We start from the raw sequence: 26,937 nt of genomic DNA, 5'->3' as shown, positions 1-26,937 counted from the left end.
TCTTGTACTTAAATCGGCATTGTGCTTTTTGTATTCAATTCCGATGCAATTTCTGTGTTTCATCGTCAATAAGAAGGTCCAAGGCATACAGTAAACCTGAAGTGAAGCATCGGAATCTGTAACTAGTGTCACAGGAATGCTTCAAAACATAGTCAGTAAGAAGTGTCGGTCTTCACGTACTTAAGTCGGCATTGTGCCTTTTGTATTTAATTCCGATGCAATTTCTGTGTTTCATCGTCGGTAAAAAGCTCCAAGGGAGTCAGTAAACCTGAAGTGAAGCATCGGAATCTATAACTAGTGTCACAGGAATGGTCAGTAGGAAGAGTCCGTCTTCTTCCCCTTAAGTAGGCATTGTGCCTTTTGTATTTAATTTCGATGCAATTTCTGTCTTTCATCGTCAATAAGAAGGTCCAAGGGATACAGTAAACCTGAAGAGAAGCATCGGAATCTATAACTAGTGTCACATGAACGGTTCAAAACATAGTCAGTAAGAAGAGTCGGTCTTCATGTACTTTAGTCGGCATTGTGCCTTTTGTATTTAATTCCGATGCAATTTCTGTGTTTCATCGTCAATAAGAAGGTCCAAGGGATACAGTAAACCTGAAGTGAAGCATCGGAATCTATAACTAGTGTTACAGGAATGGTTCAAACATAGTCAGTAAGAAGTGTCGGTCTTCATGTACTTAAGTCGGCATTGTGCCTTTTGTATTTAATTCCGATGCAATTTCTGTGTTTCATCGTCAATAAGAAGGTCCAAGGGATACGGTAAACCTGAAGTGAAGCATCGGAATCTATAACTAGTGTCACAGGAATGGTTCAAAACATAGTCAGTAAGAAGTGTCGGTCTTCATTTACTTAAGTCGGCATTGTGCCTTTTGCATTTAATTCCGATGCAATTTCTGTGTTTCATCGTCAATAAGAAGGTCCAAGGGATACAGTAAACCTGAAGTGAAGCATCGGAATCTATAATTAGTGTTACAGGAATGGTTCAAACATAGTCAGTAAGAAGTGTCGGTCTTCATGTACTTAAGTCGGCATTGTGCCTTTTGTATTTAATTCCGATGCAATTTCTGTGTTTCATCGTCAATAAGAAGGTCCAAGGGATACGGTAAACCTGAAGTGAAGCATCGGAATATATAACTAGTGTCACAGGAATGGTTCAAAACTTGGACATTAGGAAGAGTGAGTCTTCTTGTACTTAAGTCGGCATTTTGCTTTTGTATTTAATTCCGATGCAATTTCTGTGTTTCATCGTCAATAAGAAGGTCCAAGGGATACAGTAAACCTGGAGTGAAGCATCGGAATCTATAACTAGTGTCACAGGAATGGTTCAAAGCCTAAACAGTAGGAAGAGTCAGTCTTCTTGTACTTAAGTCGTCATTGTGACTTTGGTATTTAATTCCGATGCAATTTCTGTGTTTCATCGTCAATAAGAAGGTCCAAGGGATACAGTAAACCTGAAGTGAAGGATCGGAATCTATAACTAGTGTCACAGGAATGGTTCATGACATAGTCAGTAAGAAGTGTCGGTATTCACGTACTTAAGCCGGCATTGTGACTTTTGTATTTAATTCTGATGCAATTTCTGTGTTTCATCGTCAATAAAAAGGTCCAATTGATACAGTAAACCTGAAGTGAAGCATCGGAATCTATAACTAGTGTCACAGGAATGGTTCAAAACATAGTCAGTAAGAAGTGTCGGTCTTCATGTACTTAAGACGGCATTGTGCCTTTTGTATTTAATTCCGATGCAATATCTATAATTCATCGTCTATGAGAAGGTCCATGGGATACAGTAAACCTGAAGTGAAGCATCGGAATAAATATCTAGTGTCAAAGGAATGGTCAGTAGGAAGAGTCTGCCTTCTTGTTCTTAAGTCGGCATTGTGCCTTTTGTATTTAATTCCGATGCAATTTCTGTGTTTCATCGTCAAGAAGAAGGTTCAAGGGATACAGTAAACCTGAAGTGAAGCATCGGAATCTATAACTAGTGTCACAGGAATGGTCAGCAGGGAGAGTCAGTCTTCTTGTCCTTATGTCGGCATTCTGCCATTTGTATTTAATTCCGATGCAATTTCTGTGTTTCATCGTCAATAAGGAGGTCCAAGGGATACAGTAAACCTGAAGTGAAGCATCGGAATCTATAACTGGTGTCACAGGAACGGTCAGTAGGAACAGTCAGTCTTCTTGTACTTAAATCGGCATTGTGCTTTTTGTATTCAATTCCGATGCAATTTCTGTGTTTCATCGTCAATAAGAAGGTCCAAGGCATACAGTAAACCTGAAGTGAAGCATCGGAATCTGTAACTAGTGTCACAGGAATGCTTCAAAACATAGTCAGTAAGAAGTGTCGGTCTTCACGTACTTAAGTCGGCATTGTGCCTTTTGTATTTAATTCCGATGCAATTTCTGTGTTTCATCGTCGGTAAAAAGCTCCAAGGGAGTCAGTAAACCTGAAGTGAAGCATCGGAATCTATAACTAGTGTCACAGGAATGGTCAGTAGGAAGAGTCCGTCTCCTTGCCCTTAAGTAGGCATTGTGCCTTTTGTATTTAATTTCGATGCAATTTCTGTCTTTCATCGTCAATAAGAAGGTCCAAGGGATACAGTAAACCTGAAGAGAAGCATCGGAATCTATAACTAGTGTCACATGAACGGTTCAAAACATAGTCAGTAAGAAGAGTCGGTCTTCATGTACTTTAGTCGGCATTGTGCCTTTTGTATTTAATTCCGATGCAATTTCTGTGTTTCATCGTCAATAAGGAGGTCCAAGGGATACAGTAAACCCGAAGTGAAGCATCGGAATCTATAACATGTGTCACAGTAAGGGTCAGTAGGAAGAGTCAGTCTTCTTGTGCTTAAGTCGGCATTGTGCCTTTTGTATTAAATTCCGATGCAATTTCTGTGTTTCATTGTCAATAAGAAGGTCCAAGGGACACAGTAAACCTGAAGTGAAGCATCGGAATCTATAACTAGTGTTACAGGAATGGTTCAAAACATAGTCAGTAAGAAGTGTCGGTCTTCATAAACTAAAGTCGGCATTGTGCCTTTTGTATTTAATTCCGAGGCAATTTCTGTGTTTCATCGTCAGTAAGAAGGTCCAAGGGATACAGTAAACGTGGAGTGAAGCATCGGAATCTAAAACTGGTGTCCCAGGAATGGTTCAAAACATAGTCAGCAAGAAGTGTTGGTCTTCATGTACCTAAGTCAGCATTGTGCCTTTTGTATTTAATTCCGATGCAATTTCTGTGTTTCATCGTCAATAAGAACGTCCAAGGGATACAGTAAACCTGAAGTGAAGCATCGGAATTTGTAACTAGTGTCACAGAAAGGGTCAGTAGGAAGAGTCAGTCTTCTTGTCCTTAAGTCGGCATTGTGCCTTTTGTATTTAATTCCGATGCAATTTCTGTGTTTCATCGTCAATAAGAAGGTCCAAGCGATACAGTAAACCTGAAGTGAGGCATCGGAATCTATAACTAGTGTTACAGGAATGGTTCAAAACATACTCAGTAAGAAGTGTCGGTCTTCATGTACTTAAGTCGGCTTTGTGCCTTTTGTATGTAATTCCGATGCAATTTCTGTGTTTCATCGTCAATAAGAAGGTCCAAGGGCTACAGTAAACCTATAGTGAAGCATCGGAATCTATAACTAGTGTCACAGGAATGGTTCAAAACATAGTCAGTAAGAAGTGTCGGTCTTCATGTACTTAAGTCGGCATTGTGCCTTTTGTATTTAATTCCGATGCAATTTCTGTGTTTCATCGTCAATAAGAAGGTCCAAGGGATACAGTAAACCTGAAGTGAAGCATCGGAATCTGTAACTAGTGTCACAGGAATGGTCAGTGAGAAGAGTCAGTCTTCTTGTCCTTAAGTCGGCATTGTGCCTTTTGTATTTAATTCCGATGCAATTTCTGTGTTTCATCGTCAATAAGAAGGTCCAAGGGATACAGTAAACCTGAAGTGAAGCATCGGAATCTGTAACTAGTGTTACAGGAATGGTTCAAAACATAGTCATGAAGAAGCGTCGGTCTTCATGTACTTAAGTCGGCATTGTGCCTTTTGTATTTAATTCCGATGCAATTTCTGTGTTTCATCGTCACTAAGATGGTCCAAGGGATACAGTAAACCTGAAGTGAAGCATCGGAATCTATAACTAGTGTTACAGGTATGGTTCAAAACATAGTCAGTAAGAAGTGTCGGTCTTCATGTACTCAAGTCGGCATTGTGCCTTTTGTATTTAATTCCGATGCAATTTCAGTATTTCATCGTCAATAAGAAGGTCCACGGGATACATTAAACCTGAAGTGAAGCATCGGAATCTATAACAAGTGTCACAGAAAGGGTCAGTAGGAAGAGTCAGTCTTCTTGTCCTTAAGTCGGCATTGTGCCTTTTGTATTTAATTCCGACGCAATTTCTGTGTTTCATCGTCAATAAGAAGGTCAGAGGGATACAGTAAACCTGAAGTGAAGCATCGGAATCTATAACTAGTGTCACAGGAATGGTTCAAAACATAGTCAGTAAGAAGTGTCGGTCTTCATGTTTTAAGTCGGCATTGTGCCTTTTGTATTTAAATCCGATGCTATTTCTGTGTTTCATCGTCAATAAAGAGTTCCAAGGGATACAGTAAAACTGAAGTCAAACATCGGAATATATAACTAGTGTCACAGGAATGGTTCAAAACATAGACAGTAAGAAGAGTCAGTCTTCTTTTACTTAAGTCGGCATTGTGCCTTTTCTATTGAATTCCGATGCAATTTCAGTGTTTCATCGTCAATAAGAAGGTCAGAGGGATACAGTAAACCTGAAGTGAAGCATCGGAATCTATAACTAGTGTCACAGAAATGGTTCAAAAGATAGTCAGTAAGAAGAGTCAGACTTCTTGTAATTAAGTCGGCATTGTGCCTTTAGTATTTAATTTCGACGCAATTTCTGTGTTTCATCATCAATAAGAAGGTCAGAGCTATACAGTAAACCTGAAGTGAACCATCGGACTCTATAACTAGTGTCACATGAACGGTTCAAAACATAGTCAGTAAGAAGAGTCAGTCTTTTTGTACTTAAGTCGGCATTGTGGCTTTTGTATTTAATTCCGACGCAATTTCTGTGTTTAATCGTCAATAAGAAGGTCACAGGGATGCAGTAAACCTGAAGTGAAGCATCGGAATCTCTAACTAGTGTCACAGGATTGGTTCAAAACAAAGGCAGTAAGAAGAATCAGTCTTCTTGTACTTAAGTCGGCATTGTGCCTTTTGTATTTAATTCCGATGCAATTTCTGTGTCTCATCGTCAATAAGAACGTCCAAGGGATACAGTAAACCTGAAGTGAAGCATCGGAATCTATAACTAGTGTCACAGGAATGGTTCAAAGCCTTGTCAGTAAGAAGAGTCAGTCTCTTGTACTTAATACGGCTTTGGGCCTTTTGTATTTAATTCCGAGGCAATTTCTGTGTTTCATCGTCAATAAGAAGGTCCAAGGGATACAGTAAACCTGGAGTGAAGCATCGGAATCTAAAACTGGTGTCCCAGGAATGGTTCAAAACATAGTCAGCAAGAAGTGTCGGTCTTCATGTACCTAAGTCAGCATTGTGCCTTTTGTATGTAATTCCGATGCAATTTCTGTGTTTCATCGTCAATAAGAAGGTCCAAGGGATACAGTAAACCTGAAGTGATGCATCGGAATCTATAACTAGTCTCACAGGAATGGTCAGTAGGAAGAGTCAGACTTCTTGTCCTTAAGTCGGCATTGTGCCTTTTGCATTTAATTCCGATGCAATTTATGTGTTTCTTCGTCAATAAGAATGTCCAAGGGATACAGTAAGCATGAAGTGAAGCATCGGATTCAATAACTAGTGTTACAGGAATGGTTCAAATTATAGTCATTAAGAAGTGTCGGTCTTCATGTACTTAAGTCGCCGTGTGCCTTTTGTATTTCATTCCGATGCAATTTCTGTGTTTCATCGTCAATAAGAAGGTCCAAGGGGTACAGTTAACCTGGATTGAAGCATCGGAATCTATAACTAGTGTCACAGGAATGGTTCAAAACTTAGTCAGAAAGAAGTGTCGGTCTTCATGTACTTAAGTCAGCATTGTACCTTTTGTATTTAATTCCGATGCAATTTCTGTGTTTCATCGTTAATAAGAAGGTCCAAGGGATACAGTAAACCTGAAGTGAAGCATCGGAATTTGTAACTAGTGTCACAGAAAGGGTCAGTAGGAAGAGTCAGTCTTCTTGTCCTTAAGTCGGCATTGTGCCTTTTGTATTTAATTCCGATGCAATTTCTGTGTTTCATCGTCAATAAGAAGGTCCAAGCGATACAGTAAACCTGAAGTGAAGCATCGGAATCTATAACTAGTGTTACAGGAATGGTTCAAAACATACTCAGTAAGAAGTGTCGGTCTTCATGTACTTAAGTCGGCATTGTGTCTTTTGTATTTAATTCCGATGCAATTTCTGTGTTTCATCGTCATTAAGATGGTCCAAGGGATACAGTAAACCTGAAGTGAAGCATCGGAATCTATAACTAGTGTTACAGGTATGGTTCAAAACATAGTCAGTAAGAAGTGTCGGTCTTCATGTACTTAAGTCGGTATTGTGCATTTTGTATTTAATTCCGATGCAATTTCTGTATTTCATCGTCAATAAGAAGGTCCAAGGGATACATTAAAAATGAAATGAAGCATCGGAATCTACAACAAGTGTCACAGAAAGGGTCAGTAGGAAGAGTCAGTCTTCTTGTCCTTAAGCCGGCATTGTGCCTTTTGTATTTAATTCCGATGCAATTTCTGTGTTTCATCGTCAATAAGAAGGTCCAAGCGATACAGTAAACCTGAAGTGAAGCATCGGAATCTATAAGTAGTGTCACAGGAATGGTTCAAAACATAGACAGTAAGAAGAGTCAGTCTTCTTTTACTTAAGTCGGCATTGTGCCTTTACTATTGAATTCCGATGCAATTTCAGTGTTTCGTCGTCAATAAGAAGGTCAGAGGGATACAGTAAACCTGAAGTGAAGCATCGGAATCTATAACTAGTGTCACAGGAATGGTTCAAAAGATAGTCAGTAAGAAGAGTCAGACTTCTTGTAATTAAGTCGGCATTGTGCCTTTAGTATTTAATTCCGATGCAATTTCTGTGTTTCATCATCAATAAGAAGGTCAGAGGTGTACAGTAAACCTGAAGTGAAGCATCGGCATCTATAACTAGTGTCACATGAACGGTTCAAAACATAGTCAGTAAGATGAGTCAGTCTTTTTGTACTTAAGTCGGCATTGTGCCTTTTGTATTTAATTCCGACGCAATTTCTGTGTTTAATCGTCAATAAGAAGGTCAAAGGGATGCAGTAAACCTGAAGTGAAGCATCGGATTCTATAACTAGTGTCACAGGAATGGTTCAAAACCTTGTCAGTAAGAAGAGTCAGTCTCTTGTACTTAAGACGGCTTTGGGCCTTTTGTATTTAATTCCGAGGCAATTTCTGTGTTTCATCGTCAATAAGAAGGTCCAAGGGATACAGTAAACCTGGAGTGAAGCATCGGAATCTAAAACTGGTGTCCCAGGAATGGTTCAAAACATAGTCAGCAAGAAGTGTCGGTCTTCATGTACCTAAGTCAGCATTGTGCCTTTTGTATTTAATTCCGATGCAATTTCTGTGTTTCATCGTCAATAAGAAGGTCCAAGGGATACAGTAAACCTGAAGTGATGGATCGGAATCTATAACTAGTTTCACAGGAATGGTCAGTAGGAAGAGTCAGTCTTCTTGTCCTTAAGTCGGCATTGTGCCTTTCGTATTTGAGTCCGATGCAATTTCTGTGTTTCATCGTCAATAAGAAGGTCCAAGGGATACAGTAAACCTGATGTGAACCATCGGAATCTATAACTAGTGTCACAGGAATGGTCAGTAGGAAGAGTCAGTCTTCTTGTCCTTAAGACGGCATTGTGCATTTTGTATTTAATTCCGAAGCAATTTCTGTGTTTCATCGTCAATAAGAAGGTCCAAGATATACAGTAAACCTTGAGTGAAGCATCGGAATCTATAACTGGTGTCCCAGGAATGGTTCAAAACATAGTCAGTAAGAAGTGTCGGTCTTCATGTACCTAAATCGGCATTGTACCGTTTGTATTTAATTCCGATGCAATTTCTGTGATTCATCGTCAATAAGAAGGTCCAAGGGATACAGTGAACCTGAAGTGAAGCATCGGAATCTATAACTAGTGTCACAGGAATGGTTCAAAACATAGTCAGTAAGAAGTGTCGGTCTTCATGTTTTAAGTCCTCATTGTGCCTTTTGTATTTAAATCCGATGCTATTTCTGTGTTTCATCGTCAATAAGGAGGTCCAAGGGATACAGTAAAACTGAAGTCAAACATCGGAATCTATAACTAGTGTCACAGGAATGGTTCAAAACATAGACAGTAAGAAGAGTCAGTCTTCTTTTACTTAAGTCGGCATTGTGCCTTTTCTATTGAATTCCGATGCAATTCCAGTGTTTCATCGTCAATAAGAAGGTCAGAGGGATACAGTAAACCTGAAGTGAAGCATCGGAATCTATAACTAGTGTCACTGGAATGGTTCAAAAGATAGTCAGTAAGAAGAGTCAGACTTCTTGTAATTAAGTCGGCATTGTGCCTTTAGTATTTAATTCCGATGCAATTTCTGTGTTTCATCATCAATAAGAAGGTCAGAGGTATACAGTAAACCTGAAGTGAAGCATCGGAATCTATAACTAGTGTCACATGAACGGTTCAAAACATAGTCAGTAAGAAGAGACAGTCTTTTTGTACTTAAGTCGGCATTGTGCCTTTTGTATTTAATTCCGGCGCAATTTCTGTGTTTAATCGTCAATAAGAAGGTCAAAGGGATGCAGTAAACCTGAAGTGAAGCATCGGAATCTCTAACTAGTGTCACAGGATTGGTTCAAAACAAAGACAGTAAGAAGAGTCAGTCTTCTTGTACTTAATTCGGCATTGTGCCTTTTTTATTTAATTCCGATGCAATTTCTGTGTTTCATCAACACTAAGAAGGTCCAAGGGATACAGTAAACCTGAAGTGAAGCATCGGAATCTATAACTAGTCTCACAGGAATGGTTCAAAACCTTGTCAGTAAGAAGAGTCAGTCTCTTGTACTTAAGACGGCTTTGGGCCTTTTGTATTTAATTCCGATGCAATTTCTGTGTTTCATCGTCAATAAGAAGGTCCAAGGGATACAGTAAAACTGAAGTCAAGCATCGGAATCTATAACTAGTGTCACAGGAATGGTTCAAAACTTAGACAGTGGGAAGAGTCAGTCTTCCTGTACATAAGTCGGCATTGTGCCTTTTGTATTTAATTCCGATGCAATTTCTGTGTTTCATCGTCAATAAGAACGTCCAAGGGATACAGTAAACCTGAAGTGAAGCATCGGAATCTATAACTAGTGTCACAGGAATGGATTAAAACATAGTCAGTAAGAAGATACAGTCTTCTTGTACTTAAGTCGGCATTGTGCATTTCGTATTTGATTCCGATGCAATTTCTGAGTTTCATCGTCAATAAGAAGGTCCAAGGGATACAGTATACCTGAAGTGAACCATCGGAATGTATAACTAGTGTCACAGGAATGGTCAGTAGGAGGAGTCAGTCTTCTTGTCCTTAAGACGGCATTGTGCATTTTGTATTTAATTCCGATGCAATTTCTGTGTTTCATCGTCAATAAGAAGGTCCAAGGGATTCAGTAAACCTGAAGTGAAGCATCGGAATCTATAACTAGTGTTACAGGAATGGTTCAAAGCATAGTCAGTAAGAAGTGTCGGTCTTCATGTACTTAAGTCGGCATTGTGCCTTTCGTATTTAATTCGGATGCAATTTCTGTGTTTCATCGTCAATAAGAAGGTCCAAGGGATACAGTAAACCTGAAGTGAAGCATCGGAATTTGTAACTAGTGTCACAGAAAGGGTCAGTAGGAAGAGTCAGTCTTCTTATCCTTAAGTCGGCATTGTGCCTTTTGTATTTAATTCCGATGCAATTTCTGTGTTTCATCGTCAATAAGAAGGTCCAAGCGATACAGCAAACCTGAAGTGAAGCATCGGAATCTATAACTAGTGTTACAGGAATGGTTCAAAACATACTCAGTAAGAAGTGTCGGTCTTCATGTACTTAAGTCGGCTTTGTGCCTATTGTATGTAATTCCGATGCAATTTCTGTGTTTCATCGTCAATAAGAAGGTCCAAGGGATACAGTAAACCTGGAGTGAAGCATCGGAATCTATAACTAGTGTCACAGGAATGGTTGAAAACATTGTCAGTACGAAGTGTCGGTCTTCATGTACTCAAGTCGGAATTGTGCCTTTTGTATTTAAATCCGATGCAATTTCTGTGTTTCATCGTAGGTAAAAAGGTCCAAGGGATACAGTAAATCTGAAGTGAAGCATCGGAATCTATAACTAGAGTCACAAGAATGGTCAGTAGAAAGAGTCATGCTTCTTGCCCATAAGTCGGCATTGTGCCTTTTGTATTTAATTCCGATGCAATTTCTGTGTTTCATCGTAAATAAGAAGATCCAAGGGATACAGTAAGCCTGAAGTGAAGCATCGGAATCTATAACTAGTGTCACAGGAATGGTTCAAAACATAGTCAGTAAGAAGTGTCGGTCTTCATGTACTTAAGTCGGCATTGTGCCTTTTGTATTTAATTCCGATGCAATTTCTGTGTTTCATCGTCAATAAGAAGGTCCAAGGGATACAGTAAACCTGAAGTGAAGCATCGGAATCTATAACTAGTGTCACAGGAATGGTCAGTAAGAAGAGTCAGTCTTCTTGTCCTTAAGTCGGCATTGTGCCTTTTGTATTTAATTCCGATGCAATTTCTGTATTTCATCGTCAATAAGAAGGTCCAAGGGATACAGTAAACCTGAAGTGAAGCATCGGAATCTATAACTAGTGTTACAGGAATGGTTCAGAACATAGTCAGGAAGAAGTGTCGGTCTTCATGTACTTAAGTCGGCATTGTGCCTTTTGTATTTAATTCCGATGCAATTTCTGTGTTTCATCGTCACTAAGATGGTCCAAGGGATACAGTAAACCTGAAGTGAAGCATCGGAATCTATGACTAGTGTTACAGGTATGGTTCAAAACATAGTCAGTAAGAAGTGTCGGTCTTCATGTACTTAAGTCGGCATTGTGCCTTTTGTATTTAATTCCGATGCAATTTCTGTATTTCATCGTCAATAAGAAGGTCCAAGGGATACATTAAACCTGAAGTGAAGCATCGGAATCTATAACTAGTGTCACAGAAAGGGTCAGTAGGAAGAGTCAGTCTTCTTGTCCTTAAGTCGGCATTGTGCCCTTTGTATTTAATTCCGATGCAATTTCTGTGTTTCACCGTCAATAAGAAGGTCCAAGCGATACAGTAAACCTGAAGTGAAGCATCGGAATCTATAACTAGTGTTACAGGAATGGTTCAAAACATAGTCAGTAAGAAGTGTCGGCCTTCATAAACTTAAGTCGGCATTGTGCTTTTGCATTTAATTCCGAAGCAACTTCTGTGTTTCATCGTCAATAAGAAGGTCCAAGGGATACAGTAAACCTTGAGTGAAGCATCGGAATCTGTAACTGGTGTCCCAGGAATGGTTCAAAACATAGTCAGTAAGAAGTGTCGGTCTTCATGTACCTAAGTCGGCATTGTACCTTTTGTATTTAATTCCGATGCAATTTCTGTGCTCCATCGTCAATAAGAAGGTCCAAGGGATAAAGTCAACCTGAAGTGAAGCATCGGAATCTATAACTAGTGTCACAGGAATGGTTCAAAACATAGTCAGTAAGAAGTGTCGGTCTTCATGTTTTAAGTCGGCATTGTGCCTTTTGTATTTAAATCCGATGCTATTTCTGTGTTTCATCGTCAATAAGGAGGTCCAAGGGATACAGTAAAACTGAAGTCAAACATCGGAATCTATAACTAGTGTCACAGGAATGGTTCAAAACATAGACAGTAAGAAGAGTCAGTCTTCTTTTACTTAAGTCGGCATTGTGCCTTTTCTATTGAATTCCGATGCAATTCCAGTGTTTCATCGTCAATAAGAAGGTCAGAGGGATACAGTAAACCTGAAGTGAAGCATCGGAATCTATAACTAGTGTTACTGGAATGGTTCAAAAGATAGTCAGTAAGAAGAGTCAGACTTCTTGTAATTAAGTCTGCATTGTGCCTTTAGTATTTAATTCCGATGCAATTTCTGTGTTTCATCATCAATAAGAAGGTCAGAGGTATACAGTAAACCTGAAGTGAAGCATCGGAATCTATAACTAGTGTCACATGAACGGTTCAAAACATAGTCAGTAAAAAGAGTCAGTCTTTTTGTACTTAAGTCGGCATTGTGCCTTTTGTATTTAATTCCGGCGCAATTTCTGTGTTTAATCGTCAATAAGAAGGTCAAAGGGATGCAGTAAACCAGAAGTGAAGCATCGGAATCTCTAACTAGTGTCACAGGATTGGTTCAAAACAAAGACAGTAAGAAGAGTCAGTCTTCTTGTACTTAATTCGGCATTGTGCCTTTTTTATTTAATTCCGATGCAATTTCTGTGTTTCATCGTCAATAAGAAGGTCCAAGGGATACAGTAAACCTGAAGTGAAGCATCGGAATCTATAACTAGTGTCACAGGAATGGTTCAAAACCTTGTCTGTAAGAAGAGTCAGTCTCTCGTACTTAAGACGGCTTTGGGCCTTTTGTATTTAATTCCGATGCAATTTCTGTGTTTCATCGTCAATAAGAAGGTCCAAGGGATACAGTAAAACTGAAGTCAAGCATCGGAATCTATAACTAGTGTCACAGGAATGGTTCAAAACTTAGACAGTGGGAAGAGTCAGTCTTCTTGTACATAAGTCGGCATTGTGCCTTTTGTATTTAATTCCGATGCAATTTCTGTGTTTCATCGTCAATAAGAACGTCCAAGGGATACAGTAAACCTGAAGTGAAGCATCGGAATCTATAACTAGTGTCACAGGAATGGATTAAAACATAGTCAGTAAGAAGATACAGTCTTCTTGTACTTAAGTCGGCATTGTGCATTTCGTATTTGATTCCGATGCAATTTCTGAGTTTCATCGTCAATAAGAAGGTCCAAGGGATACAGTATACCTGAAGTGAACCATCGGAATCTATAACTAGTGTCACAGGAATGGTCAGTAGGAGGAGTCAGTCTTCTTGTCCTTAAGACGGCATTGTGCATTTTGTATTTAATTCCGATGCAATTTCTGTGTTTCATCGTCAATAAGAAGGTCCAAGGGATTCAGTAAACCTGAAGTGAAGCATCGGAATCTATAACTAGTGTTACAGGAATGGTTCAAAGCATAGTCAGTAAGAAGTGTCGGTCTTCATGTACTTAAGTCGGCATTGTGCCTTTCGTATTTAATTCGGATGCAATTTCTGTGTTTCATCGTCAATAAGAAGGTCCAAGGGATACAGTAAACCTGAAGTGAAGCATCGGAATTTGTAACTAGTGTCACAGAAAGGGTCAGTAGGAAGAGTCAGTCTTCTTATCCTTAAGTCGGCATTGTGCCTTTTGTATTTAATTCCGATGCAATTTCTGTGTTTCATCGTCAATAAGAAGGTCCAAGCGATACAGCAAACCTGAAGTGAAGCATCGGAATCTATAACTAGTGTTACAGGAATGGTTCAAAACATACTCAGTAAGAAGTGTCGGTCTTCATGTACTTAAGTCGGCTTTGTGCCTATTGTATGTAATTCCGATGCAATTTCTGTGTTTCATCGTCAATAAGAAGGTCCAAGGGATACAGTAAACCTGGAGTGAAGCATCGGAATCTATAACTAGTGTCACAGGAATGGTTGAAAACATTGTCAGTACGAAGTGTCGGTCTTCATGTACTTAAGTCGGAATTGTGCCTTTTGTATTTAAATCCGATGCAATTTCTGTGTTTCATCGTAGGTAAAAAGGTCCAAGGGATACAGTAAACCTGAAGTGAAGCATCGGAATCTATAACTAGAGTCACAAGAATGGTCAGTAGAAAGAGTCATGCTTCTTGCCCATAAGTCGGCATTGTGCCTTTTGTATTTAATTCCGATGCAATTTCTGTGTTTCATCGTAAATAAGAAGATCCAAGGGATACAGTAAGCCTGAAGTGAAGCATCGGAATCTATAACTAGTGTCACAGGAATGGTTCAAAACATAGTCAGTAAGAAGTGTCGGTCTTCATGTACTTAAGTCGGCATTGTGAATTTGTATTTAATTCCGATGCAATTTCTGTGTTTCATCGTCAATAAGAAGGTCCAAGGGATACAGTAAACCTGAAGTGAAGCATCGGAATCTATAACTAGTGTCACAGGAATGGTCAGTAAGAAGAGTCAGTCTTCTTGTCCTTAAGTCGGCATTGTGCCTTTTGTATTTAATTCCGATGCAATTTCTGTATTTCATCGTCAATAAGAAGGTCCAAGGGATAGAGTAAACCTGAAGTGAAGCATCGGAATCTATAACTAGTGTTACAAGAATGGTTCAGAACATAGTCAGGAAGAAGTGTCGGTCTTCATGTACTTAAGTCGGCATTGTGCCTTTTGTATTTAATTCCGATGCAATTTCTGTGTTTCATCGTCACTAAGATGGTCCAAGGGATACAGTAAACCTGAAGTGAAGCATCGGAATCTATGACTAGTGTTACAGGTATGGTTCAAAACATAGTCAGTAAGAAGTGTCGGTCTTCATGTACTTAAGTCGGCATTGTGCCTTTTGTATTTAATTCCGATGCAATTTCTGTATTTCATCGTCAATAAGAAGGTCCAAGGGATACATTAAACCTGAAGTGAAGCATCGGAATCTATAACTAGTGTCACAGAAAGAGTCAGTAGGAAGAGTCAGTCTTCTTGTCCTTAAGTCGGCATTGTGCCTTTTGTATTTAATTCCGATGCAATTTCTGTGTTTTACCGTCAATAAGAAGGTCCAAGCGATACAGTAAACCTGAAGTGAAGCATCGGAATCTATAACTAGTGTTACAGGAATGGTTCAAAACATAGTCAGTAAGAAGTGTCGGCCTTCATAAACTTAAGTCGGCATTGTGCTTTTGCATTTAATTCCGAAGCAACTTCTGTGTTTCATCGTCAATAAGAAGGTCCAAGGGATACAGTAAACCTTGAGTGAAGCATCGGAATCTGTAACTGGTGTCCCAGGAATGGTTCAAAACATAGTCAGTAAGAAGTGTCGGTCTTCATGTACCTAAGTCGGCATTGTACCTTTTGTATTTAATTCCGATGCAATTTCTGTGCTCCATCGTCAATAAGAAGGTCCAAGGGATAAAGTCAACCTGAAGTGAAGCATCGGAATCTATAACTAGTGTCACAGGAATGGTTCAAAACATAGTCAGTAAGAAGTGTCGGTCTTCATGTTTTAAGTCGGCATTGTGCCTTTTGTATTTAAATCCGATGCTATTTCTGTGTTTCATCGTCAATAAGGAGGTCCAAGGCATACAGTAAAACTGAAGTCAAACATCGGAATCTATAACTAGTGTCACAGGAATGGTTCAAATCATAGACAGTAAGAAGTGACAGTCTTCTTTTACTTAAGTCGGCATTGTGCCTTTTCTATTGTATTCCGATGCAATTTCAGTGTTTCATCGTCAATCAGAAGGTCAGAGGGATACAGTAAACCTGAAGTGAATCATCGGAATCTATAACTAGTGTCACAGGAATGGTTCAAAGATAGTCAGTAAGAAGAGTCAGACTTCTTGTAATTAAGTCGGCATTGCGCCTTTAGTATTTAATTCCGATGCAATTTCTGTGTTTCATCATCAATAAGAAGGTCAGTGGGATACAGTAAACCTGAAGTGAAGCATCGGAATCTATGACTAGTGTCACATGAGCCGTTCAAAACATAGTCAGTAAGAAGAGTCAGCCTTTTTGTACTTAAGACGGCATTGTGCCTTTTTTATTTAATTCCGACGCAATTTCTGTGTTAAATCGTCAATAAGAAGGTCAAAGGGATGCAGTAAACCTGAAGTGAAGCATCGGAATCTCTAACTAGTGTCACAGGATTGGTTCAAAACAAAGACAGTAAGAAGAGTCAGTCTTCTTGTACTTAAGTCGGCATTGTGCCTTTTGTATTTAATTTCGAGGCAATTTCTGTGTTTCATCGTCAATAAGAACGTCCAAGGGATACAGTAAACCTGAAGTGAAGCATCGGAATCCATAACTAGTGTCACAGGAATGGTTCAAAACCTTGTCAGTAAGAAGAGTCAGTCTCTTGTACTTAAGACGGCTTTGGGCCTTTTGTATTTAATTCCGATGCAATTTCTGTGTTTCATCGTAAATAAGAAGATCCAAGGGATACAGTAAACCTGAAGTGAAGCATCGGAATCTATAACTAGTGTCACAGGAATGGTTCAAAACATAGTCAGTAAGAAGTGTCGGTCTTCATGTACTTAAGTCGGCATTGTGCCTTTTGTATTTAATTCCGATGCAACTTCTGTGTTTCATCGTCAATAAGAAGGTCCAAGGGATACAGTAAACCTGAAGTGAAGCATCATAATCTATAACTAGTGTCACAGGAATGGTCAGTAAGAAGAGTCAGTCTTCTTGTCCTTAAGTCGGCATTGTGCCTTTTGTATTTAATTCCGATGCAATTTCTGTATTTCATCGTCAATAAGAAGGTCCAAGGGATACAGTAAACCTGAATTGAAGCATCGGAATCTATAACTAGTGTTACAGGAATGGTTCAGAACATAGTCAGGAAGAAGTGTCGGTCTTCATGTACTTAAGTCGGCATTGTGCCTTTTGTATTTAATTCCGATGCAATTTCTGTGTTTCATCGTCACTAAGATGGTCCAAGGGATACAGTAAACCTGAAGTGAAGCATCGGAATCTATAACTAGTGTTACAGGTATGGTTCAAAACATAGTCAGTAAGAAGTGTCGGTCTTCATGTACTTAAGTCGGCATTGTGCCTTTTGTATTTAATTCCGATGCAATTTCTGTATTTCATCGTCAATAAGAAGGTCCAAGGGATACATTAAACCTGAAGTGAAGCATCGGAATCTATAACTAGTGTCACAGAAAGGGTCAGTAGGAAGAGTCAGTCTTCTTGTCCTTAAGTCGGCATTGTGCCTTTGGTATTTAATTCCGATGCAATTTCTGTGTTTCACCGTCAATAAGAAGGTCCAAGCGATACAGTAAACCTGAAGTGAAGCATCGGAATCTATAACTAGTGTCACAGGAATGGTCAGTAAGAAGAGTCAGTCTTCTTGTCCTTAAGTCGGCATTGTGCCTTTTGTATTTAATTCCGATGCAATTTCTGTATTTCATCGTCAATAAGAAGGTCCAAGGGATACAGTAAACCTGAAGTGAAGCATCGGAATCTATAACTAGTGTTACAAGAATGGTTCAGAACATAGTCAGGAAGAAGTGTCGGTCTTCATGTACTTAAGTCGGCATTGTGCCTTTTGTATTTAATTCCGATGCAATTTCTGTGTTTCATCGTCACTAAGATGGTCCTAGGGATACAGTAAACCTGAAGTGAAGCATCGGAATCTATGACTAGTGTTACAGGTATGGTTCAAAACATAGTCAGTAAGAAGTGTCGGTCTTCATGTACTTAAGTCGGCATTGTGCCTTTTGTATTTAATTCCGATGCAATTTCTGTATTTCATCGTCAATAAGAAGGTCCAAGGGATACATTAAACCTGAAGTGAAGCATCGGAATCTATAACTAGTGTCACAGAAAGGGTCAGTAGGAAGAGTCAGTCTTCTTGTCCTTAAGTCGGCATTGTGCCTTTTGTATTTAATTCCGATGCAATTTCTGTGTTTCACCGTCAATAAGAAGGTCCAAGCGATACAGTAAACCTGAAGTGAAGCATCGGAATCTATAACTAGTGTTACAGGAATGGTTCAAAACATAGTCAGTAAGAAGTGTCGGCCTTCATAAACTTAAGTCGGCATTGTGCTTTTGCATTTAATTCCGAAGCAACTTCTGTGTTTCATCGTCAATAAGAAGGTCCAAGGGATACAGTAAACCTTGAGTGAAGCATCGGAATCTGTAACTGGTGTCCCAGGAATGGTTCAAAACATAGTCAGTAAGAAGTGTCGGTCTTCATGTACCTAAGTCGGCATTGTACCTTTTGTATTTAATTCCGATGCAATTTCTGTGCTCCATCGTCAATAAGAAGGTCCAAGGGATAAAGTCAACCTGAAGTGAAGCATCGGAATCTATAACTAGTGTCACAGGAATGGTTCAAAACATAGTCAGTAAGAAGTGTCGGTCTTCATGTTTTAAGTCGGCATTGTGCCTTTTGTATTTAAATCCGATGCTATTTCTGTGTTTCATCGTCAATAAGGAGGTCCAAGGGATACAGTAAAACTGAAGTCAAACATCGGAATCTATAACTAGTGTCACAGGAATGGTTCAAATCATAGACAGTAAGAAGTGACAGTCTTCTTTTACTTAAGTCGGCATTGTGCCTTTTCTATTGTATTCCGATGCAATTTCAGTGTTTCATCGTCAATCAGAAGGTCAGAGGGATACAGTAAACCTGAAGTGAATCATCGGAATCTATAACTAGTGTCACAGGAATGGTTCAAAGATAGTCAGTAAGAAGAGTCAGACTTCTTGTAATTAAGTCGGCATTGCGCCTTTAGTATTTAATTCCGATGCAATTTCTGTGTTTCATCATCAATAAGAAGGTCAGTGGGATACAGTAAACCTGAAGTGAAGCATCGGAATCTATGACTAGTGTCACATGAGCCGTTCAAAACATAGTCAGTAAGAAGAGTCAGTCTTTTTGTACTTAAGACGGCATTGTGCCTTTTTTATTTAATTCCGACGCAATTTCTGTGTTAAATCGTCAATAAGAAGGTCAAAGGGATGCAGTAAACCTGAAGTGAAGCATCGGAATCTCTAACTAGTGTCACAGGATTGGTTCAAAACAAAGACAGTAAGAAGAGTCAGTCTTCTTGTACTTAAGTCGGCATTGTGCCTTTTGTATTTAATTTCGAGGCAATTTCTGTGTTTCATCGTCAATAAGAACGTCCAAGGGATACAGTAAACCTGAAGTGAAGCATCGGAATCCATAACTAGTGTCACAGGAATGGTTCAAAACCTTGTCAGTAAGAAGAGTCAGTCTCTTGTACTTAAGACGGCTTTGGGCCTTTTGTATTTAATTCCGATGCAATTTCTGTGTTTCATCGTAAATAAGAAGATCCAAGGGATACAGTAAACCTGAAGTGAAGCATCGGAATCTATAACTAGTGTCACAGGAATGGTTCAAAACATAGTCAGTAAGAAGTGTCGGTCTTCATGTACTTAAGTCGGCATTGTGCCTTTTGTATTTAATTCCGATGCAACTTCTGTGTTTCATCGTCAATAAGAAGGTCCAAGGGATACAGTAAACCTGAAGTGAAGCATCGGAATCTATAACTAGTGTCACAGGAATGGTCAGTAAGAAGAGTCAGTCTTCTTGTCCTTAAGTCGGCATTGTGCCTTTTGTATTTAATTCCGATGCAATTTCTGTATTTCATCGTCAATAAGAAGGTCCAAGGGATACAGTAAACCTGAAGTGAAGCATCGGAATCTATAACTAGTGTTACAGGAATGGTTCAGAACATAGTCAGGAAGAAGTGTCGGTCTTCATGTACTTAAGTCGGCATTGTGCCTTTTGTATTTAATTCCGATGCAATTTCTGTGTTTCATCGTCACTAAGATGGTCCAAGGGATACAGTAAACCTGAAGTGAAGCATCGGAATCTATAACTAGTGTTACAGGTATGGTTCAAAACATAGTCAGTAAGAAGTGTCGGTCTTCATGTACTTAAGTCGGCATTGTGCCTTTTGTATTTAATTCCGATGCAATTTCTGTATTTCATCGTCAATAAGAAGGTCCAAGGGATACATTAAACCTGAAGTGAAGCATCGGAATCTATAACTAGTGTCACAGAAAGGGTCAGTAGGAAGAGTCAGTCTTCTTGTCCTTAAGTCGGCATTGTGCCTTTTGTATTTAATTCCGATGCAATTTCTGTGTTTCACCGTCAATAAGAAGGTCCAAGCGATACAGTAAACCTGAAGTGAAGCATCGGAATCTATAACTAGTGTTACAGGAATGGTTCAAAACATAGTCAGTAAGAAGTGTCGGCCTTCATAAACTTAAGTCGGCATTGTGCTTTTGCATTTAATTCCGAAGCAACTTCTGTGTTTCATCGTCAATAAGAAGGTCCGAGGGATACAGTAAACCTTGAGTGAAGCATCGGAATCTGTAACTGGTGTCCCAGGAATGGTTCAAAACATAGTCAGTAAGAAGTGTCGGTCTTCATGTACCTATGTCGGCATTGTACCTTTTGTATTTAATTCCGATGCAATTTCTGTGCTCCATCGTCAATAAGAAGGTCCAAGGGATAAAGTCAACCTGAAGTGAAGCATCGGAATCTATAACTAGTGTCACAGGAATGGTTCAAAACATAGTAAGAAGTGTCGGTCTTCATGTTTTAAGTCGGCATTGTGCCTTTTGTATTTAAATCCGATGCTATTTCTGTGTTTCATCGTCAATAAGGAGGTCCAAGGGATACAGTAAAACTGAAGTCAAACATCGGAATCTATAACTAGTGTCACAGGAATGGTTCAAAACATAGACAGTAAGAAGTGACAGTCTTCTTTTACTTAAGTCGGCATTGTGCCTTTTCTATTGTATTCCGATACAATTTCAGTGTTTCATCGTCAATCAGAAGGTCAGAGGGATACAGTAAACCTGAAGTGAATCATCGGAATCTATAACTAGTGTCACAGGAATGGTTCAAAGATAGTCAGTAAGAAGAGTCAGACTTCTTGTAATTAAGTCGGCATTGCGCCTTTAGTATTTAATTCCGATGCAATTTCTGTGTTTCATCATCAATAAGAAGGTCAGGGGGATACAGTAAACCTGAAGTGAAGCATCGGAATCTATGACTAGTGTCACATGAACCGTTCAAAACATAGTCAGTAAGAAGAGTCAGTCTTTTTGTACTTAAGTCGGCATTGTGCCTTTTTTATTTAATTCCGACGCAATTTCTGTGTTAAATCGTCAATAAGAAGGTCAAAGGGATGCAGTAAACCTGAAGTGAAGCATCGGAATCTCTAACTAGTGTCACAGGATTGGTTCAAAACAAAGACAGTATGAAGAGTCAGTCTTCTTGTACTTAAGTCGGCATTGTGCCTTTTGTATTTAATTTCGATGCAATTTCTGTGTTTCATCGTCAATAAGAACGTCCAAGGGATACAGTAAACCTGAAGTGAAGCATCGGAATCTATAACTAGTGTCACAGGAATGGTTCAAAACCTTGTCAGTAAGAAGAGTCAGTCTCTTGTACTTAAGACGGCTTTGGGCCTTTTGTATTTAATTCCGATGCAATTTCTGTGTTTCATCGTCAATAAGATGATCCAAGGGATACAGTAAAACTGAAGTCAAGCATCGGAATCTATAACTAGTGTCACAGGAATGGTTCAAAACTTAGACAGTAGGAAAAGTCAGTCTTCTTGTACTTAAGTCGGCATTGTGCGTTTTGTATTTAATTCCAATGCATTTTCTGTGTTTCATCGTCAATGAGAAGGGCCCAGGGATACAGTAAACTTGAAGTGTAGCATCGGAATCTATAACTCGTGTCACATGAATGGTTCAAAACATTGTCAGTAAGAAGTGTCGGTCTTCATGTACTTAAGTCGGCATTGTGTCTTTTGTAATTAATTCCGATGCAATTTCTGTGTTTCATCGTCAATAAGAAGGTCCGAGGGATACAGTAAACCTGAAGTGAAGCATCGGAATCTATAACTAGTGTCACAGGAATGGTCAGTAGGAAGAGTCAGTCTTCTTGTCCTTAAGTCGGCATTGTGCCTTTTGTATTTAATTCCGATGCAATTTCTGTGTTTCATCGTCAATAAGACGGTCCAAGGGATACAGTAAACCTGAAGTGAAGCATCGGAATCTATAACTAGTGTCACAGGAATGGTTCAAAACATAGTCAGTAAGAAGTGTCGGTCTTCATGTACTTAAGTCGGCATTGTGCCTTTTGTATTTAATTCCGATGCAATTTCTGTGTTTCAGCGTCAATAAGAAGGTCCAAGGGATACAGTAAACCTAGAATGAAGCATCGGAATCTATAATTAGTGACTCAGGAATGGTTCAAAACATAGTCAGTAAGAAGTGTCGGTCTTTATGTACTTAAGTCGGCATTGTGCCTTTTGCATTTAATTCCGATGCAATTTCTGTGTTTCATCGTCAATAAGAAGGTCCAAGGGATACAGTAAACCTGAAGTGAAGCATCGGAATCTATAATTAGTGTCATAGGAATGGTTCAAAACATAGTCAGTAAGAAGTGTCGGTGTTCATGTACTTAAGTCGGCATTGTGCCTTTTGTATTTAAATCCGATGCTATTTCTGTGTTTCATCGTCAATAAGGAGGTCCAAGGGATAATGTAAAACTGAAGTCAAACATCGGAATCTACACTCCTGGAAATTGAAATAAGAACACCGTGAATTCATTGTCCCAGGAAGGGGAAACTTTATTGACGCATTCCTGGGGTCAGATACATCACATGATCACACTGACAGAACCGCAGGCACATAGACACAGGCAACAGAGCATGCACAATGTCGGCACTAGTACAGTGTATATCCACATTTCGCAGCAATGCAGGCTGCTATTCTCCCATGGAGACGATCGTAGAGATGCTGGATGTAGTTCTGTGGAACGGCTTGCCATGCCATTTCCACCTAGCGCCTCAGTTGGACCAGCGTTCGTGCTGGACGTGCAGACCGCGTGAGACGACGCTTCATCCAGTCCCAAACATGCTCAATGGGGGACAGATCCGGAGATCTTGCTGGCCAGGGTAGTTTACTTACACCTTCTAGAGCACGTTGGGTGGCACGGGATACATGGGGACGAGCATTTTCCTGTTGGAACAGCAAGTTCCCTTGCTGGTCTAGGAATGGTAGAACGATGGGTTCGATGACGGTTTGGACGTACCGTGCACTATTCAGTGTCCCCTCGACGATCACCAGTGGTGTACGGCCAGTGTAGGAGATCGCTCCCCACACCATGATGCCGGGTGTTGGCCCTGTGTGCCTCGGTCGTATGCAGTCCTGATTGTGGCGCTCACCTGCACGGCGCCAAACACGCATACGACCATCATTGGCACCAAGGCAGCAGCGACTCTCATCGCTGAAGACGACACGTCTCCATTCGTCCCTCCATTCACGCCTGTCGCGACACCACTGGAGGCGGGCTGCACGATGTTGGGGCGTGAGCGGAAGACGGCCTAACGGTGTGCGGGGCCGTAGCCCAGCTTCATGGAGACGGTTGCGAATGGTCCTCGCCGATACCCCAGGAGCAACAGTGTCCCTAATTTGCTGGGAAGTGGCGGTGCGGTCCCCTACGGCACTGCGTAGGATCCTACGTTCTTGGCGTGCATCCGTGCGTTGCTGCGGTCCGGTCCCAGGTCGACGGGCACGTGCACCTTCCGCCGACCACTGGCGACAACATCGATGTACTGTGGAGACCTCACACCCCACGTGTTGAGCAATTCGGCGGTACGTCCACCCGGCCTCCCGCATGCCCACTATACGCCCTCGCTCAAAGTCCGTCAACTGCACATACGGTTCACGTCCACGCTGTCGCGGCATGCTACCAGTGTTAAAGACTGCGATGGAGCTCCGTATGCCACGGCAAACTGGCTGACACTGACGGCGGCGGTGCACAAATGCTGCGCAGCTAGCGTCATTCGACGGCCAACACCGCGGTTCCTGGTGTGTCCGCTGTGCCGTGCGTGTGATCATTGCTTGTACAGCCCTCTCGCAGTGTCCGGAGCTAGTATGGTGGGTCTGACACACCGGTATCAAAGTGTTCTTTTTTCCATTTCCAGGAGTGTATAACTAGTGTCACAGGAATGGTTCAAAACATAGACAGTAAGAAGAGTCAGTCATCTTTTACTTAAGTCGGCATTGTGCCGTTTCTATTGAATTCCGATGCAATTTCAGTGTTTCATCGTCAATAAGAAGGTCAGAGGGATACAGTAAACCTGAAGTGAAGCATCGGAATCTATAACTAGTGTCACAGGAATGGTTCAAAAGATAGTCAGTAAGAAGAGTCAGACTTCTTGTAATTAAGTCGGCATTGTGCCTTTAGTATTTTATTCCGATGCAATTTCTGTGTTTCATCATCAATAAGAAGGTCAGAGGGATACAGTAAACCTGAAATGAAGCGTCGGAATCTATAACTAGTGTCACATGAACGGTTCAAAACATAGTCAGTAAGAAGAGTCAGTCTTCTTGTACTTAAGTCGGCATTGTGCCTTTTGTATTTAATTCCGATGCAATTTCTGTGTTTCATCGTCAATAAGAAGGTCCAAGGGATACAGTAAACCTGAAGTGAAGCATCGGAATCTATAACTAGTGTCACAGGTATGGTTCAAAACATTGTCAGTAAGGAGAGTCAGTCTCTTGTACTTAAGTCGGCTTTGTGCCTTTTGTATTTAATTCCGATGCAATTTCTGTGTTTCATCGTCAATAAGAAGGTCCAAGGGATACAGTAAAACTGAAGTCAAACATCGGAATCTATAACTAATGTCACAGGAATGGTTCAAAGCTTAGACAGTAGGAAGAGTCAGTCTTCTTGTACTTAAGTCGGCATTGTGCCTTTTGTATTTAATTCCGATGCAATTTCTGTGTTTCATCGTCAATAAGAACGTCCAAGGGATACAGTAAACCTGAAGTGAAGCTTCGGAATCTATAACTAGTGTCACAGGAATGGTTCAAAACATTGTCAGTAAGAAGAGTCAGTCTCTTGTACTTAAGACGGCTTTGTGCCTTTTGTATTTAATTCCGATGCAATTTATGTGTTTCATCGTCAATAAGAAGGTCCAAGGAAAACAGTAAAACTGAAGTCAAGCATCGGAATCTATAACTAGTGTCACAGGAATGGTTCAAAATTAGACAGTAGGAAGAGTCAGTCTTCTTGTACTTAAGCCGGCATTGTGCCTTTTGTATTTAATTCCGATGCAATTTCTGTGATTCATCGTCAATAAGAACGTCCAAGAAATACAGTAAACCTGAAGTGAAGCATCGGAATCTATTACTAGTGTCACAGGAATGGATTAAAACACAGTCAGTAAGAAGATACAGTCTTCTTGTACTTAAGTCGGCATTGTGCCTTTCGTATTTGATTCCGATGCAATTTCTGCGTTTCATCGTCAATAAGAAGGTCCAAGGTATACAGTATACCTGAAGTGAAGCATCGGAATCAATAACTAGTGTCACAGGAATAGTCAGTAGGAAGAGTCAGTCTTCTTGTCCTTAAGACGGCATTGTGCCTTTTGTATTTAATTCCGATGCAATTTCTGTGTTTCATCGTCAATAAGAAGGTCCAAGGGATACAGTAAACCTGAAGTGAAGCATCGGAATCTATAACTAGTGTTACAGGAATGATTCAAAGCATAGTCAGTAAGAAGTGTCGGTCTTCATGTACTCAAGTCGGCATTGTGTCTTTCGTATTTAATTCGGATGCAATTTCTGTGTTTCATCGTCAATAAGAAGGTCCAAGGGATACAGTAAACCTGGAGTGAAGCATCGGAATCTATTACTAGTGTCACAGGAATGGTTCAGAACTTAGTCAGTAAGAAGTGTCGGTCTTCATGTCCTTAAGTCGTCATTGTGCCTTTTGTATTTAATTCCAATGCATTTTCTGTGTTTCATCGTCAATAAGAAGGTCCCAGGGATACAGTAAACTTGAAGTGTAGCATCGGAATCTATAACTCGTGTCACAGGAATGGTTCAAAACATTGTCAGTAAGAAGTGTCGGTCTTCATGTACTTAAGTCGGCATTGTGTCTTTTGTAATTAATACCGATGCAATTTCTGTACTTCATCGTCAATAAGAAGGTCCGAGGGATACAGTAAACCTGAAGTGAAGCATCGGAATCTATAACTAGTGTCACAGGAATGGTCAGTAGGAAGAGTCAGTCTTCTTGTCCTTAAGTCGGCATTGTGCCTTTTGAATTTAATTCCGATGCAATTTCCGTGTTTCATCGTTAATAAGAAGGTCCAAGGGATACAGTAAACCAGAAGTGAATCATCGAAATCTATAACTAGTGTCACAGGAATGGTTCAAAACATAGTCAGTAAGAAGTGTCGGCCTTCATGTCCTTAAGTCGGCATTGTGCCTTTTGTATTTAATTCCTATGCACTTTCTGTGTTTCATCGTCAATAAGAAGGTCCAAGGGATACAGTAAACCTAGAGTGAAGCATCGGAATCTATAACTAGTGTCTCAGGAATGGTTCAAAACATAGTCAGTAGGAAGTGTCGGTCTTTATGTACTTAAGTCGGCATTGTGCCTTTTGTTTTTAATTCCGATGCAATTTCAGTGTTTCATCGTCAATATGAAGGTCCAAGATATACAGTAAACCTGAAGAGAAGCATCGGAAACTATAAATAGTGTCACAGAAAGGGTCAGTAGGAAAAGTCAGTCTTCTTGTCCTTAAGTTGGCATTGTGCTTTTTGTATTTAATTGTGATGCAATTTCTGTGTTTCATCGTCAATACGAAGGTCCAAGGGATACAGTAAACCTGAAGTGAAGCATCGGAATCTATAACTAGTGTTACAGGAATGGTTCAAAGCATAGTCAGTAAGAAGTGTCGGTCTTCATAAACTTAAGTCGGCATTGTGCCTTTTGTATTTAATTCCGAAGCAATTTCTGTGTTTCAGTGTCAATAAGAAGGTCCAAGGGATACAGTAATCCTGGAGTGAAGCATCGGAATCTATAACTGGTGTCACAGGAATGGTTCAAAACATAGTCAGTAAGAAGTGTCGGTCTTCATGTACTTAAGTCGGCATTGTGCCTTTTGTATTTAAATCCGACGCTATTTCTGTGTTTCATCGTCAATAAGGAGGTCCAAGGGATACAAAAAAAATGAAGTCAAACATCGGAATCTATAACTAGTGTCACAGGAATGGTTCAAAACATAGA

This window comes from Schistocerca americana, chromosome 2 (genome assembly GCF_021461395.2).
Source record: "Schistocerca americana isolate TAMUIC-IGC-003095 chromosome 2, iqSchAmer2.1, whole genome shotgun sequence".
Lineage (NCBI taxonomy): Eukaryota > Metazoa > Arthropoda > Insecta > Orthoptera > Acrididae > Schistocerca > Schistocerca americana.
Note: the sequence above shows the minus strand (reverse complement) of the source record.